This window comes from Triticum dicoccoides, chromosome 1B, assembly GCF_002162155.2.
Source record: "Triticum dicoccoides isolate Atlit2015 ecotype Zavitan chromosome 1B, WEW_v2.0, whole genome shotgun sequence".
Lineage (NCBI taxonomy): Eukaryota > Viridiplantae > Streptophyta > Magnoliopsida > Poales > Poaceae > Triticum > Triticum dicoccoides.
In genome coordinates, this window is record NC_041381.1 from 512,976,049 (window position 1) to 512,991,196 (window position 15,148).

Below are 15,148 nucleotides of genomic sequence, written 5' to 3' on the forward strand. Positions count from 1 at the left end.
TTGGCTATGTTACCGCTTTGCTCAGCCCTCTTATAGCATTGTTAGTTGCAGGTGAAGTTGAATATTGCTCCATGGTGGACAGGATTATGTTGGGATATCACAATGTCTCTTATATTATTAATGCATCTATATACTTGGTAAAGGGTGGAAGGCTCGGCCTTATGCCTGGTGTTTTGTTCCACTCTTACTTCCCTAGTTTCCGTCATACCGGTGTTATGTTCCCGGATTTTGCGTTCCTTACGCGGTTGGGTGATTTATGGGACCCCCTTGACAGTTCGCTTTGAATAAAACTCCTCCAGCAAGGCCCAACATTGGTTTCACCATTTGCCTCACCACCACCTACTTTTCCCTTGGGTGTAATTAACCCAAGGGTCATCTTTATTATAGCCCCCCGGGGCTAATGCTTCTCTAAGTGTTGGTCCGAACCAGAGCCACTTGCAGCGCCACCTCGGGGAAACTTGAGGGATGGTTTTAGTTGTACGTAGTGTTTATCCGGTGTTGCCCTGAGAACGAGATATGTGCAGCTCCTATCGGGATTGTCGGCGCATTGGGCGGCTTTGCTGGTCTTGTTTTACCATTGTCGAAATGTCTTGTAAACCGGGATTCCGAGTCTTATCGGGTCTTCCTGGGAGAAGGTATATCCTTCGTTGATCGCGAGAGCTTATCATGGGCTAAGTTGGGACACCCCTGCAGGGTATAAACTTTCGAAAGCCGTGCCCGCGGTTATGTGGCAAATGGGAATTTGTTAATGTCCGGTTGTAGATAACTTGACACCAGATCCGAATTAAAACGCATCAACCGCATGTGTAGCCGTGATGGTCTCTTTTCGGCGGAGTCCGGGAAGTGAATACGGCTTTGGGTTATGTTTGACGTAAGTAGGAGTTCAGGATCACTTCTTGATCATTGTTGGTTGACGACCGTTCCGTTTGCTCTCTTCTCGCTCTTATTTGCGTATGTTACCACCATACTTGCTTAGTCGCTGCTGGAACCTCACCACTTTACCCCTTCCTTTCCCACTAAGCTTTGCTAGTCTTGATACCCATGGTAATGGGATTGCTGAGTCCTCGTGGCTCACAGATTACTACAACAACAGTTGCAGGTACAGGTTATGCGATGATCATGACGCGAGAGCGATGCTTGCTTGTTTGGAGTTCTTCTTCTGCTTCTTCTTCGATCAGGGGATAGGTTCCAGGTCGGCAGCCTGGTCTAGCAGGGTGGATGTCGTTTGAGTTTCCGTTTGTGTTTCATCCGTAGTCGGATGGTGCTCTTATGTAAGATGATGTTGTATTCGTGTGGCTTTGTATGCCTCTTGTATGTATCCCATCTATTATGTAATGTTGATGTAATGATATCCACCTTGCAAAAGCGTTTCAATATGCGGTTCTATCCTTGGTGGGACCTTCGACTCTCTTTAGGATAGTATCGCATATTGGGCGTGACAAGTTGGTAATCAGAGCCTCGACCAACCATAGGAGCCCCCTTGATTGTTGGCCGTTGTTGAGTCTAGAAGAAAATATTTTGAGTCTTAGGATTATATATATCGGAGAGTAGGATTCTTTTTACTCCTCAGCCCCCGTCATCGCTCTGGTGAGGTCTCCTGACGTAGATGTTTTGTCTTTCCTCTCCTCAAATTTCACTAAAAAAAATTTAGGATCACACGGGTATCTTGGAATCGTTCCGATGGTTTTGTGACGAGAACATTGTTCTTGGTGCCTCCTGTCTTTTATGTGGCAGTGACCCGGGGAGTTGAGATCCAAGGTGTTGTCGTCATAATTTTATCATTGCAGTTCTGGAATACCTGAGTTTTGCCGACATCGAAAATCTCTTTTATGCAGTTGTTGGTGAGATAACCTCGACGCCACCCAGTACTGGGGCGGGAGTTCGGGAGTATTTCCATAGCTCGTATAACGAATGCTTTTCGAAGGTTGAGGTACACGATTTCCGAAGGTTTCTTGGTTATGTGTTGACGGATGGATACAGCTTGGATGTAGGTATTGTTAGTTTGGGTGAGATATATTGCTTCCCCTGTATCCCCAACACCAGATTGCATAACCAGAAAGTTTCGGGAGTTTATAGGTGGGAATTCAAGTAGCTCCTAGAATATCTTTCCGACAGATACATGATATGGGATTGAGTAAATCTCTATCATATGTATTTGTTCTGGCTTATTCTGCAAGCCAATCCTTTGTTTTGTTTTGAGTTGTGGTATTTGAGTTGCTTCAAAGTCAAATGTTGAATCCATACCTTTCCTAAATGGTGTTCTCATATTTCTATGGGAGTGCTAATCCTTCTTGATCGTTGAGGTTGTCATGTTAATTCTTTTCCAACCGGTGCGCTTCTCTTCGAGATGATCCCATCATTCTCCCCATCCGCAAGATCAATTCTAAGTTTTCTCAACGGTGTTTGTTTTGTTCATCCCAAGTTGCCTTTGTTTTCCCGTCCTCCCACCCTTTTTCTTCAAGGACTCAGATTTCTTAATCGGGTATCCATTTTATTGATGGGAAGACTCTCCATTCTTTTCTGTCAATGTTCTTATCCGGTGATTCTCAGGAAGATACTAACGGAGCTTCAAGTTCATCATCCTTCATTCTTTTTTCTTCTCCGGTGGATCCAATTCAAGCTTTTGATATTCATCATATTCCTTTCCGCGTTTCTTATGCTTTCTCGTGCTGATGCACATCTTAATCATTCACTTCTTCCTATTCATTTGTTCTGGAGTGCTGAAGATATCTCAGAAGATTTGTGTTTCCATTCTTAATCCGTTCAATCTATTTGGAGATCATTATCTCATTCAAGTCATTTAATTCAACCGGTGCCATCCCCCCTTTCAATAAATCGTTCAACGGTGTATCTTTTTAGTGGGCCCTAACCCACAGGTCTTTTCCCAGGATCTTACCTGACTCTTCTAGTTTATCCAGAGCGATTTCCAAAGTCTTTCTAAGTTTGAGGTAAGAATGAATTTTCATCAGTCATATTCCTTCTCCAAGATCGCTTTCAAATCATTTTCATCTTTCACTCAATCTTTCCTCTTTTAATCCTTCCGGACTGCCTCAACAATTTGGTGGTGTTTCTCCTTGTCATTCTCGGATTTTGAAGATTGAAGAAGAGTTTTCCTCCAAATCTTATCAGTTCTCTCAAAGACTCGTGATTCTAGCTTGATGCCATCCTCTCATAATTATTTTCGATTGTGAGAATTCTTTTCACCCATCCGGATCTATTCAGGAGTCTTTTCAGTTTGATTCTCCGGAGCACATCATCTCAGAATCATTCATTCCAGCCTTCCGCTCTTGTTATCCAAATCTTATCGGTGCATCGCTCAAGTGGTCTCTAATCAGCTCGTGATCTCTTTGTTCTCTTGTATCAAATTCCCTCAAGTATCTTCATTCATTCTCTAGTTCTTACCGATGATTCACCCCTTTACTTTGTTCGTTTTTAATTCTTACGGTGGCTCATTCAAGATTCCTCTTCCTTTGCTACCGTATCATTTCATTCGTTGTTTCCAATCCCACCGGTGGTTCCATCAATACCTTCTCAAGTTTACGCTATATCTCTCTTAATCCTTTCTACGGGAATAAGTAGTATGCCAAATCCATTGCTTGTCATCAATTTAATCTGATGAAGGATAAGCATACAATAAATCTTATTCTTATTTCCTCGAGGTGATTCAATTCTTTTCGTCCGGAGATTTTTCATGTTGAAGTAATTCTCGATTCTAGTGTTTCATCTTTTCTTTTCCGGAGTTCCAAGTTTTCCGCATTATCTTGTTGCGAAGCTCCATCTAAATCATCGCAAGGCTTCACCTTGTATTTTCAACTTCTCTTTCTTCCTATCATTCTTTTATTAACGGAGTTCTTCATGGAGGCTAAACATGGTGGTTCATCAAGGATTCTTTTCATTATTCAATATTTCTTCAAGATTTCTCTCGAAGCTGTGATCCGCCAAGCTACACTCTAAAATAAACATGGTGCTTAACACATGTTTTGTTTTGAGGAGTTCAAGTATTCTTCATCTTGCATTCCGAAGTGCAATTCTTTCTACCCTATCTTTTGAGATGGTGTTGTATCATTCTTGGCAATTTCCATTCATGTTTCGCGATTCACAAGTTGTCAAGAATGAGGTATTTTAAATCCATTAATCCCTCCATTGGAGTTATCTTGGTTTAGGTTACACCTAAAGCCTTCCCTAAGGAATGTTGCTAATTGTGGTGCCTATCGATAATCCAAGTTTCCTCCTATTCTCTCATTAAAAGGAGTTTTCATATCCTTGCTGATCTCAATCCAATTAACAGTTTCTATCGGTGAACGGTTGTCACCTCATCATTTTGAGACATTTTCCATAAGCCCACTACAAGCTTACTCGTTTCGTTGTTGGTTTTCCATCAACTCCGTTATAACCTTCTTGGAAGGGTGCTTTCCATGTTCATTTGTGGCAGAAGTTGGCATTTTCTTCTTCATCCTGTTATTCCAATGATCTACTTCTATTCTTTCTTACGGAGGCATTGGGATGTTGCTCTTTTCACTCATCATCTCGAATTGTGAGGATCGTATTTTTTTCGTGCTTATCCATTTAACCGAAGTGTTGTGTCATCTCTTCAAGTTCTTTTCATCTTATCAAGTCTTGCATCTCTTTTCAACCAGAGTGGTTCTTGTTCCTTGTTTATATCGTTTCAACCAGAGTGGTTCCAATTCCTTCTTGTCCATTGTACTCGTCACTCATAGCTTTGCAGCCTCCAAGGTTCACATGGTGTTCCTTGTTTATATTTTATATCGTAGTACTCTCAATTGTGTTCAACTCTGTTGTGTTCTTTCTCTCAACTTTTCAACCTCTCAAGGTTCGTTGGTATCACTCGTTTGTCAAAGAAGCAACTTAGTTTTACCTCTTCTCTTCCTCTTCCGTTTCTCTCCGGTGCCATCCTAGATCTCGGGACGAGATCCTCTCGTAGTGGTGGAGTGTTGTAACGCCCCGAGACCGATGCTCTAGATGCCTTCTATTTATTTTTGTTGTTTCCGTGATTGTCATAATAAATTGTTGCATCATCATGCTTGTGTTATTTGTTTTTCTCACTTTGTGCATTCCATCTTCATGTATGTTGCCATATGCATTTGCATCCGTCATGTTCATGATTGCTTGTTTGCTTGTGAGGTTTGTTTTATTATTATTATTTGCATCATGCATTCGTCTCCATATGTTTGTTGTGCTTGTTTTATTTTACTTGTTCATGTGCATTGTGAGATTCATCTTGTTACTTTACTTGCGCTATGTATGTGTTGATATTCCTACCACTTGTTTCCTCTCTCAACCTATCAATGCTCCATCTTCTCCTCCTTCCTTCTTCTTTCTTTCATTGTTGCAAGTGACATTTTCTCCTCCATAAATGTCCAATATTTTCCTATAAATATTAGACCATGTCCTAAACCTCTCTGTCCAAATTCATGATATTTTAAGTTGATTTGGTTGGGTTAAAATGGCTCAAGTTTGAAGTTAATTCAAACTTGAATTATTTTTCTATCCTTAAAAATGCCCAAAGCAATTTATCAAAAATCTGCACAAATTCTGGACTCCAGATATATTCTCATATCTCTCTCATGCCTTCCCTTTATCTCTAAGCTTTTCTATCTTATTTTCTGTTTGAGGAAATTGAGAAAAGAAAGAATAAGAGGGAGAGAGAGAGAGCCCAGCTTCCAGCAGCAATGCAGTCCAGCCCCAACGCAACAGTGATGCTCCAGCCGAGCCGCGGCCCATCTAGACCAGCCCCGCAGCCCACCGATCACCTCCCTGGTAAGATTTTCCCCATGGCCAGCCGATCACCCCGCCGACCCCACCTGCCAGCGACCCGTCTCCCTCCTTTTCTTCTTCCTCCCTCTCTTTCTCTCACGGTGAAAACCAGAGGGAGCACATGGCCACCGTGGCCACGGCACCGCGCCAGCTCCTCCTATAAAACCCCCGCTCCTCGTCCTAGGGTTCCTTCCCTCCCCCTCTTTCCTCCTCTGCCGCCGCCACAGGTAAGGGGCCACCCATGCACCTACTTCCTCCACCGCCCGATGCCATGTCCACGACGGGCCAAAGCCTCGTCTCCAGCAAGAGCTCATCACCGTAGTAGGAGCATGGCCGGCCTCCCCTCCGTCGACCCCGAGAACCGCAGCGCCTCCTCAAGTCCGTTCTAACGCCGATCCGAGCCTGAGGACGCCTTCCCCGACGTCCTCTTCTTCCCCTTCTACTTCATCTTCCCAGATCAGAGCATTCGCCAAGTCCCTCTACTTCCCCTGCGTCCTCTACATCATGCCGGGAGACAACGCGCGCGCCGCGAGGGTCTTCTTCCCCGACGTCGTCTTCTTCGACTACAAGCAGGCCAGGAGCTAGTCAGTTCCAAGGCTGATGCGATTGTCTTCTTCTACGACCTCTTCATCCCCTGTGTTCTCTGCTTCACGGACATCGGCGATCTGTGGGTCCCCAAGCCGTCTTCACTGCTTCTCCAACCGCCCTGCCAACGAATTCGAGCCCCTCGTGAGCTCCTCTCGCAAACCCCTCCTTTTCCCTTTCAAATCCGTGCATATTTTTTCCCACTCTGTGTATTTTAGCATTTTTCAGTGCATGCATATTTACCGAATTGCCATTGTTTTAAAATGTCTATAGCTAAATATGCATGCATCCAAACTAAACAAACTATACATGGAAAATGCTTAGTTTTTCTTCTAGTTTCATAATATGCTGCTTGCACCCATGTTAAAAATGTTTAAAATGCTGTTTGCATTTATTTTTGTTAAATGCCATGTTAAAATGCTTTATTTCATAAATAAATAACCTAGCTCCTTTTTAAATAAACTCTATATGTAAATGGGGTGGAAAAATGCATAGATTAACATGGTAGCATTACCTTGCATGTTTAACAACTCTAAAATATGCTTTAGGACAGAACAATACGAAATCTAAAATATGGACATGAGGATTTCCCGGAATTTTTGTTTCTTGTTTCCGGCCTCATTTAAATTGCCTAGATAGGTAGTTTCATTATGTTTCACCTCTTGCCATGTTTAACAACATTTAATATTGTTTGGTAGCTTAAACGAGATCAACTAAATAATTGCTTGTGGTGTTTCGTCAATATGCAACTCGTTGCATATTGAGTTCCACTTAACTTGTAGTATAGTTTGTTGCACTTTGCCATGCCATGCCTCATTTAAACCGGACATGCATCATACTTGTTTGTGCATCATGCCATGTTTATGCTTGTGCATTTACCAGGTTGTTTGTTTCTTTCCGGTGTTGCTTCTTAGTTCCGGTAATGTTGTGATTGTGAGGATTCGTTCGACTACTCTCGTTCGTCTTCTTCATGGACTCGTTCTTCTTCCTTGTGGGATTTCAGGCAAGATGACCGCTACCCTGGATCTCACTACTATCATTGCTATGCTAGTTGCTTCGTTCTATCGCTATGCTATGTTACCTATCTTTCGCTCCTCAAGCCTCCCAAATTGCCATGAACCTCTAACCTTTGACACCCTTCCCAGCAAACCATTGCTTCGCTATGTTACCGCTTTGCTCAGCCCTCTTATAGCGTTCTTAGTTGTAGGTGAAGTTGAAGAATGCTCCATGGTGGACAGGATTATGTTGGGATATCACAATATCTCTTATATTATTAATGCATCTATATACTTGGTAAAGGGTGGAAGGCTCGGCCTTATGCCTGGTGTTTTGTTCCACTCTTGCTGCCCTAGTTTCCGTCATACCGGTGTTATGTTCCCGCATTTTGCATTCCTTACGCGGTTGGGTGATTTATGAGACCCCCTTGACAGTTCGCTTTGAATTAAACTCCTCCAGCAAGGCCCAACATTGGTTTTACAATTTGCCTAACCACCACCTACTTTTCCCTTGGGAGTAATTAACCCAAGGGTCATCTTTATTATAGCCCCCCCCCGGGCCAATGCTTCTCTAAGTGTTGGTCCGAACCAGAGCCACTTGCAGCGCCACCTCAGGGAAACTTGAGGGATGGTTTTAGTTGTACGTAGTGTTCATCCGGTGTTGCCCTGAGAACGAGATATGTGCAGCTCCTATCGGGATTGTCGGCGCATCGGGCGGCTTTGCTGGTCTTGTTTTACCATTGTCGAAATGTCTTGTAAACCGGGATTCCGAGTCTTATCGGGTCTTCCTAGGAGAAGGTATATCCTTCATTGATCGCGAGAGCTTATCATGGGCTAAGTTGGGACACCCCTGCAGGGTATAAACTTTCGAAAGTCGTGCTCGCGGTTATGTGGCAGATGGGAATTTGTTAATGTCCGGTTGTAGATAACTTGACACCAGATCCGAATTAAAACGCATCAACCGCGTGTGTAGCCGTGATGGTCTCTTTTCGGCGGAGTCCGGGAAGTGAACACGGCTTTGGGTTATGTTTGACGTAAGTAGGAGTTCAGGATCACTTCTTGATCATTGTTAGTTGACGACCGTTCCATTTGCTCTCTTCCCGCTCTTATTTGCGTATGTTAGCCACCATACTTTCTTAGTCGCTGCTGCAACCTCACCACTTTACCCCTTCCTTTCCCACTAAGCTTTGCTAGTCTTCATACCCATGGTAATGGGATTGCTGAGTCCTCGTGGCTCACAGATTACTACAACAACAGTTGCAGGTACAGGTTATGCGATGATCATGACGCGAGAGTGATGCTTGCTTGTTTGGAGTTCTTCTTTTGCTTCTTCTTCGATCAGGGGATAGGTTCCAGGTCGGCAGCCTGGGCTAGCAGGGTGGATGTCGTTTGAGTTTCTGTTTGTGTTTCATCCGTAGTCGGATGGTGCTGTTATGTAAGATGATGTTGTATTCGTGTGGCTTTGTATGCCTCTTGTATGTATCCCCAACTATTATGTAATGTTGATGTAATGATATCCACCTTGCAAAAGCGTTTCAATATGCGGTTCTATCCTTGGTGGGACCTTCGAGTCTCTTTAGGATAGTATCGCATATTGGGGCGTGACGATAACCAACAGCGGGATCTGGATACCCATGTTGGCTCCCACATGCTCCTCGATGATCTCATCGGATGAACCACGATGTCGAGGATTCAATCAACCCTGTATACAATTCCCTTTGTCAATCGGTACGTTACTTGCACGAGACTCGATCGTCGGTCTCCCAATACCTTGTTTAATCTCGTTACCGGCAAGTCACTTTACTCGTATCATAATGCATGATCCCATGACCAGACACTTGGTCACATTGAGCTCATTATGATGATGCATTACCGAGTGGGCCCAGAGATACCTCTCTGTCATATGGAGTGACAAATCCTAGTCTCGATTCGTGCCAACCCAACAGACACTTTTGGAGATACCCGTAGTGCACCTTTATAGTCACCCAGTTATGTTGTGACGTTTGGCACACCCAAAGCACTCCTACGGTATCCAGGAGTTGCACAATCTCATGGTCTAAGGAAATGATACTTGACATTTGGAAAAGCTCTAGCTAAATGAACTACACGATCTTTGAGCTATGCTTAGGATTGGGTCTTGTCCATCACATCATTCTCCTAATGATGTGATCCCGTTATCAATGACATCCAATGCCCATAGTCAGGAAACCATGAATATCTGTTGATCAATGAGCTAGTTAACTAGAGGCTCACTAGGGACCTGTTGTGGTCTATGTATTCACACGTGTATTACAATTTCCGGATAACACAATTATAGCATGAATAACAGACATTTATCATGAACAAAGAAATATAATAATAACCATTTTATTATTGCCTCTAGGGCATATTTCCAACAGTCTCCCACTTGCACTAGAGTCAATCATCTAGTTACATTGTGATGAATCGAACACCCATGGAATTCTGGTGTTGATCATGTTTTGCCCTAGGGAGAGGCTTAGTCAACGGATCTGCTACATTCAGGTCCGTATGTACTTTACAAATATCTATGTCTCCATCTTGAACATTTTCACGAATGGAGTTGAAGCGACGCTTGATGTGCCTGGTCTTCTTGTGAAAACTGGGCTCCTTGGCAAGTGCAATAGCTCCAGTGTTGGCACAGAAGAGTTTGATCGGCCCCGACGCATTGGGAATGACTCCTAGGTCGGTGATGAACTCCTTCACCTAGATTGCTTCATGCGCTGCCTCCGAGGCTGCCATGTACTCTGCTTCACATGTAGATCCCGCCACGATGCTTTGCTTGCAACTGCACCAGCTTACCACCCCACCATTCAAAATATACACGTATCCGGTTTGTGACTTAGAGTCATCCAGATCTGTGTCGAAGCTAGCATCGAAGTAACCCTTTACGACGAGCTCTTCGTCACCTCTATAAACAAGAAACATATCCTTAGTCCTTTTCAGGTACTTTAGGATGTTCTTGACCGCTGTCCAGTGTTCCTTGCCGGGATTACTTTGGTATCTTCCTATCAAACTTACGGCAAGGTTTACATCAGGTCTGGTACACAGCATGGCATACATAATAGACCCTATGGCTCGGGCATAGGGGATGACACTCATCTCTTCTTTATCTTCTGCCGTGGTCGGGCATTGAGCCGAGCTCAATCTCACACCTTGCAATACAGGCAAGAACCCTTTCTTGGACTGATCCATATTGAACTTCTTCAATATCTTATCAAGGTATGTGCTTTGTGAAAGACCTATGAGGCGTCTCGATCTATCCCTATAGATCTTGATGCCTAGTATGTAAGCAGCTTCTCCAAGGTCCTTCATTGAAAAACACTTATTCAAGTAGGCCTTAATGTTGTCAAAGAGTTCTATATCATTTCCCATCAAAAGTATGTCATCTACATATAATATGAGAAATGCTATAGAGCTTCCACTCACTTTCTTGTAAACGCATGCTTATCCATAAGTCTGCATAAACCCAAACGCTTTGATCAGCTCATCAAAGCGAATGTTCCAACTCCGAGATGCTTGCACCAGCCCATAAATGGATCGCTGGAGCTTGCATACCTTGTTAGCATTCTTAGGATCGACAAAACCTTCCGGATGCATCATATACAGTTCTTCCCTAAGATAACCGTTAAGGAATGCCGTTTTGACGTCCATCTGCCATATCTCATAATCATAGTATGCAGTAATTGCTAACATGATTCGGACGGACTTCAGCTTCGCTACGAGAGAGAAAGTCTCATCGTAGTCAACCCCTTGAACTTGCCGATAACCCTTAGCGACAAGTCGAGCTTTATAGATGGCAACATTACCATCCGCGTCCGTCTTCTTCTTAAAGATCCATTTGTTTTCTATTGCTCGCCGATCATCGGGCAAGTCTGTCCAAGTCCATACTTTGTTTTCATACATGGATTCTATCTCGGATTTCATGGCTTCAAGCCATTTGTTGGAATCTAGGCCCGCCATCGCTTCTTCATAGTTCGAAGGTTCACTGTTGTCTAACAACATGATTTCCAGGACAGGGTTGCCATACCACTCTGGTGTGGAACATGTCCTTGTGGACCTGCGAAGTTCAGTAGCAACTTGAACCGAAGTACCTTGATCATCATCATTAATTTCCTCTCCAGTCGGTGTAGGCACCACAGGAACATCTTCCTGAGCTGCGCTACTTACCGGTTCAAGAGGTAGTACTTCATCAAGTTCCACTTTCCTCCCACTTACTTCTCTCGAGAGAAACTCTTTCTCCAGAAAGGACCCGTTCTTGGCAACAAAGATCTTGCCTTTGGATCTAAGGTAGAAGGTATACCCAATGGTTTCCTTAGGGTATCCTATGAAGACGCATTTTTCCGACTTGGGTTCAAGCTTTTCAGGTTGAAGTTTCTTGACATAAGCATCGCATCCCCAAACTTTTAGAAACGACAGCTTAGGTTTCTTCCCAAACCATAATTCATACGGTGTCGTCTCAATGGATTTAGACGGTGCCCTATTTAAAGTGAATGTAGCTGCCTCTAGAGCGTATCCCCAAAAAGATAGCGGTAAATCGGTAAGAGACGTCATAGATTGCACCATATCCAATAAAGTGCGGTTAGAACATTCGGACACACCGTTACGCTGAGGTGTTCCAGGCGGCATGAGTTGTGAAACGATTCCACATTTCCTTAAGTGCGTACCAAATTCGTGACTTAAATATTCTCCTCCACGATCTGATCGTAAGAACTTTTATTTTCGGTCACGTTGATTCTCTACCTCATTTTGAAATTCCTTGAAGTTTTCAAAGGTCTCAGACTTGTGTTTCATCAAGTAGACATACCCATATCTACTCAAGTCATCAGTGAGAGTGAGAACATAACGATATCCTCCGCGAGCCTCAATGCTCATTGGACCGCACACATCAGTATGTATGATTTCCAATAAGTTGGTTTCTCGCTCCATTGTTCCAGAGAACGGAGTCTTGGTCATTTTGCCCATGAGGCATGGCTCGCATGTGTCAAATGATTCATAATCGAGAGACTCTAAAAGTCCATCAGCATGGAGCTTCTTCATGCGCTTGACACCAATGTGACCAAGGCGGCAGTGCCACAAGTATGTGGGACTATCGTTATCAACTTTACATCTTTTGGTATTCACACTATGAATATGTGTAACATCACGTTCGAGATTCATTAAGAATAAACCATTGACCATCGGGGCATGACCATAAAACATATCTCTCATATAAATAGAACAACCATTATTCTCGTATTTAAATGAGTAGCCATCTCGTATTAAACGAGATCCAGATGCAATGTTCATGCTCAAACTTGGCACTAAATAACAATTATTGAGGTTTAAAACTAATCCTGCAGGTAAATGTAGAGGTAGCGTGCCGACGGCGATCACATCGACCTTGGAACAATTCCCGACGCGCATCGTCACCTCGTCCTTCGCCAGTCTCCGTTTATTCCGCAGTTCCTGCTTTGAGTTACAAATATGAGCAACCGCACCGGTATCAAATACCCAAGAGCTACTACGAGTACTGATAAGGTACACATCAGTTACATGTATATCACATATACCTTTAGTGTTGCCGGCCTTCTTGTCCGCTAAGTACTTGGGGCAGTTCCGCTTCCAGTGACCACTTCCCTTGCAATAAAAGCACCCAGTCTCAAGCTTGGGTCCATTCTTTGACTTCTTCCCGGCAACTGGCTTACCGGGCGCGGCAACTCCCTTGCCGTCCTTCTTGAAGTTCTTCTTAGCCTTGCCTTTCTTGAACTTAGTGGTTTTATTCACCATCAACACTTGATGTTCTTTCTTGATCTCTACCTCCGCTGATTTCAGCATTGAATATACCTCAGGAATGGTCTTTTCCATCCCCTGCACATTGAAGTTCATCACAAAGCTCTTGTAGCTCGGTGGAAGCGACTGGAGGATTCTGTCAATAACCGCGTCATCTGGGAGATTAACTCCCAGCTGAGTCAGGCGGTTGTGCAACCCAAACATCTTTAGTATGTACTCACTGACAGAACTATTTTCCTCCATATTACAGCTGAAGAACTTGTCGGAGACTTCGTATCTCTCGACCCGGGCATGAGCTTGGAAAACCATTTTTAGCTCTTCGAACATCTCATATGCTCCGTGTTGCTCAAAACGTTTTTTGAGCCCCGGTTCTAAGCTGTAAAGCATGCCACACTGAACGAGGTTGTAATCATCAGCACGAGACTACCAAGCGTTCATAATGTCTTGGTTCTCTGGGATGGGTGCTTCACCTAGCGGTGCTTCTAGGACATAATCTTTCTTGGCAGCTATGAGGATGATCCTCAGGTTCCGGACCCAGTCCTATAGTTGCTACCATCATCTTTCAGCTTGGTTTTCTCTAGGAACGCGTTGAAGTTGAGGGTAACGTGGGCCATTTGATCTACAAGACATATTGTAAAGATTTTTAGACTAAGTTCATGATAATTAAGTTCATCTAATCAAATTGTTTAATGAACTCCCACTCAGATTAGACATCCCTCTAGTCATCTAAGTGCTACATGATCTGAGTCGACTAGGCCGTGTCCGATCATCACATGAGACGGATTAGTCATCATCGGTGAACATCTCCACGTTGATCGTATCTTCCATACGACTCATGTTCGACCTTTCGGTCTCTTGTGTTCCAAGGCCTTGTCTGTACATCCTAAGCTCGTCAAGTTAACCTAAGTGTTTTGCATGTGTAAATCTGTCTTACACCCGTTGTATGTGAATGTTAGAATCTATCACACCCGATCATCATGTGGTGCTTCGAAACGACGAACTTTCACAACGGTGCACAGTTAGGGTGAACACTTTCTTGAAATTATTATGAGAGATCATCTTATTTACTACCTTACTTCTAAGTAAACAAGATGCATAAACGTAATAAACATCACATACAATTAAACAGTGACATGATATGTCCAATATCATATAGCTCCTTTAATCTCAATCTTCGGGGCTCCATGATCATCTTCGTCACCGGCATGACACCATGATCTCCATCATCATGATCTCCATCATCGTGTCTCCATGAAGTTGCTCGCCAACTATTGCTTCTACTACTATGGCTAACGGTTTAGGAATAAAGTAAAGTAATTACATGGTGTTAAATCATTGACACGAAGGTCATACAATAATTAAGACAACTCCTATGGCTCCTGCCGGTTGTCATACTCATCAACATGCAAGTCATGATTCCTGTTACAAGAACATGATCTCATACATCACATATATATCATTCATCATTCATCACAACTTTTTGGCCATATCACATCACACATCATATGCTGCAAAAACAAGTTAGACGTCCTCTAATTGTTGTTGCATGTTTTACGTGGCTGCAATAGGGTTCTAGCAAGAACGTTTTCTTACCTACGTGAAAGCCACAACGTGATTTGTCAACTTCTATTTACCCTTCACAAGGACCCTTTTCATCGAATCCGCTCCAACTAAAGTGGGAGAGACAGACACCCGCTAGCCACCTTATGCAACTAGTGCATGTCAATCGGTGGAACCTGTCTCACGTAAGCGTACGTGTAAGGTCGGTCTGGGCCGCTTCATCCCACAATACCGCTGAAGCAAAATAAGACTAGTAGTGGCAAGAAAGTTGACAACGTCTACGCCCACAACAAATTTGTGTTCTACTCATGCAAAGCGAACTATGCATAGACCTAGCTCATGATGCCACTGTTGGGGAACGTTGTAGAAAATTAAAAAACATTCTATGGTTTCACCAAGATCAATCTATGAGTTCATCTAGCAACGAGAGAGAGGAGTGCATC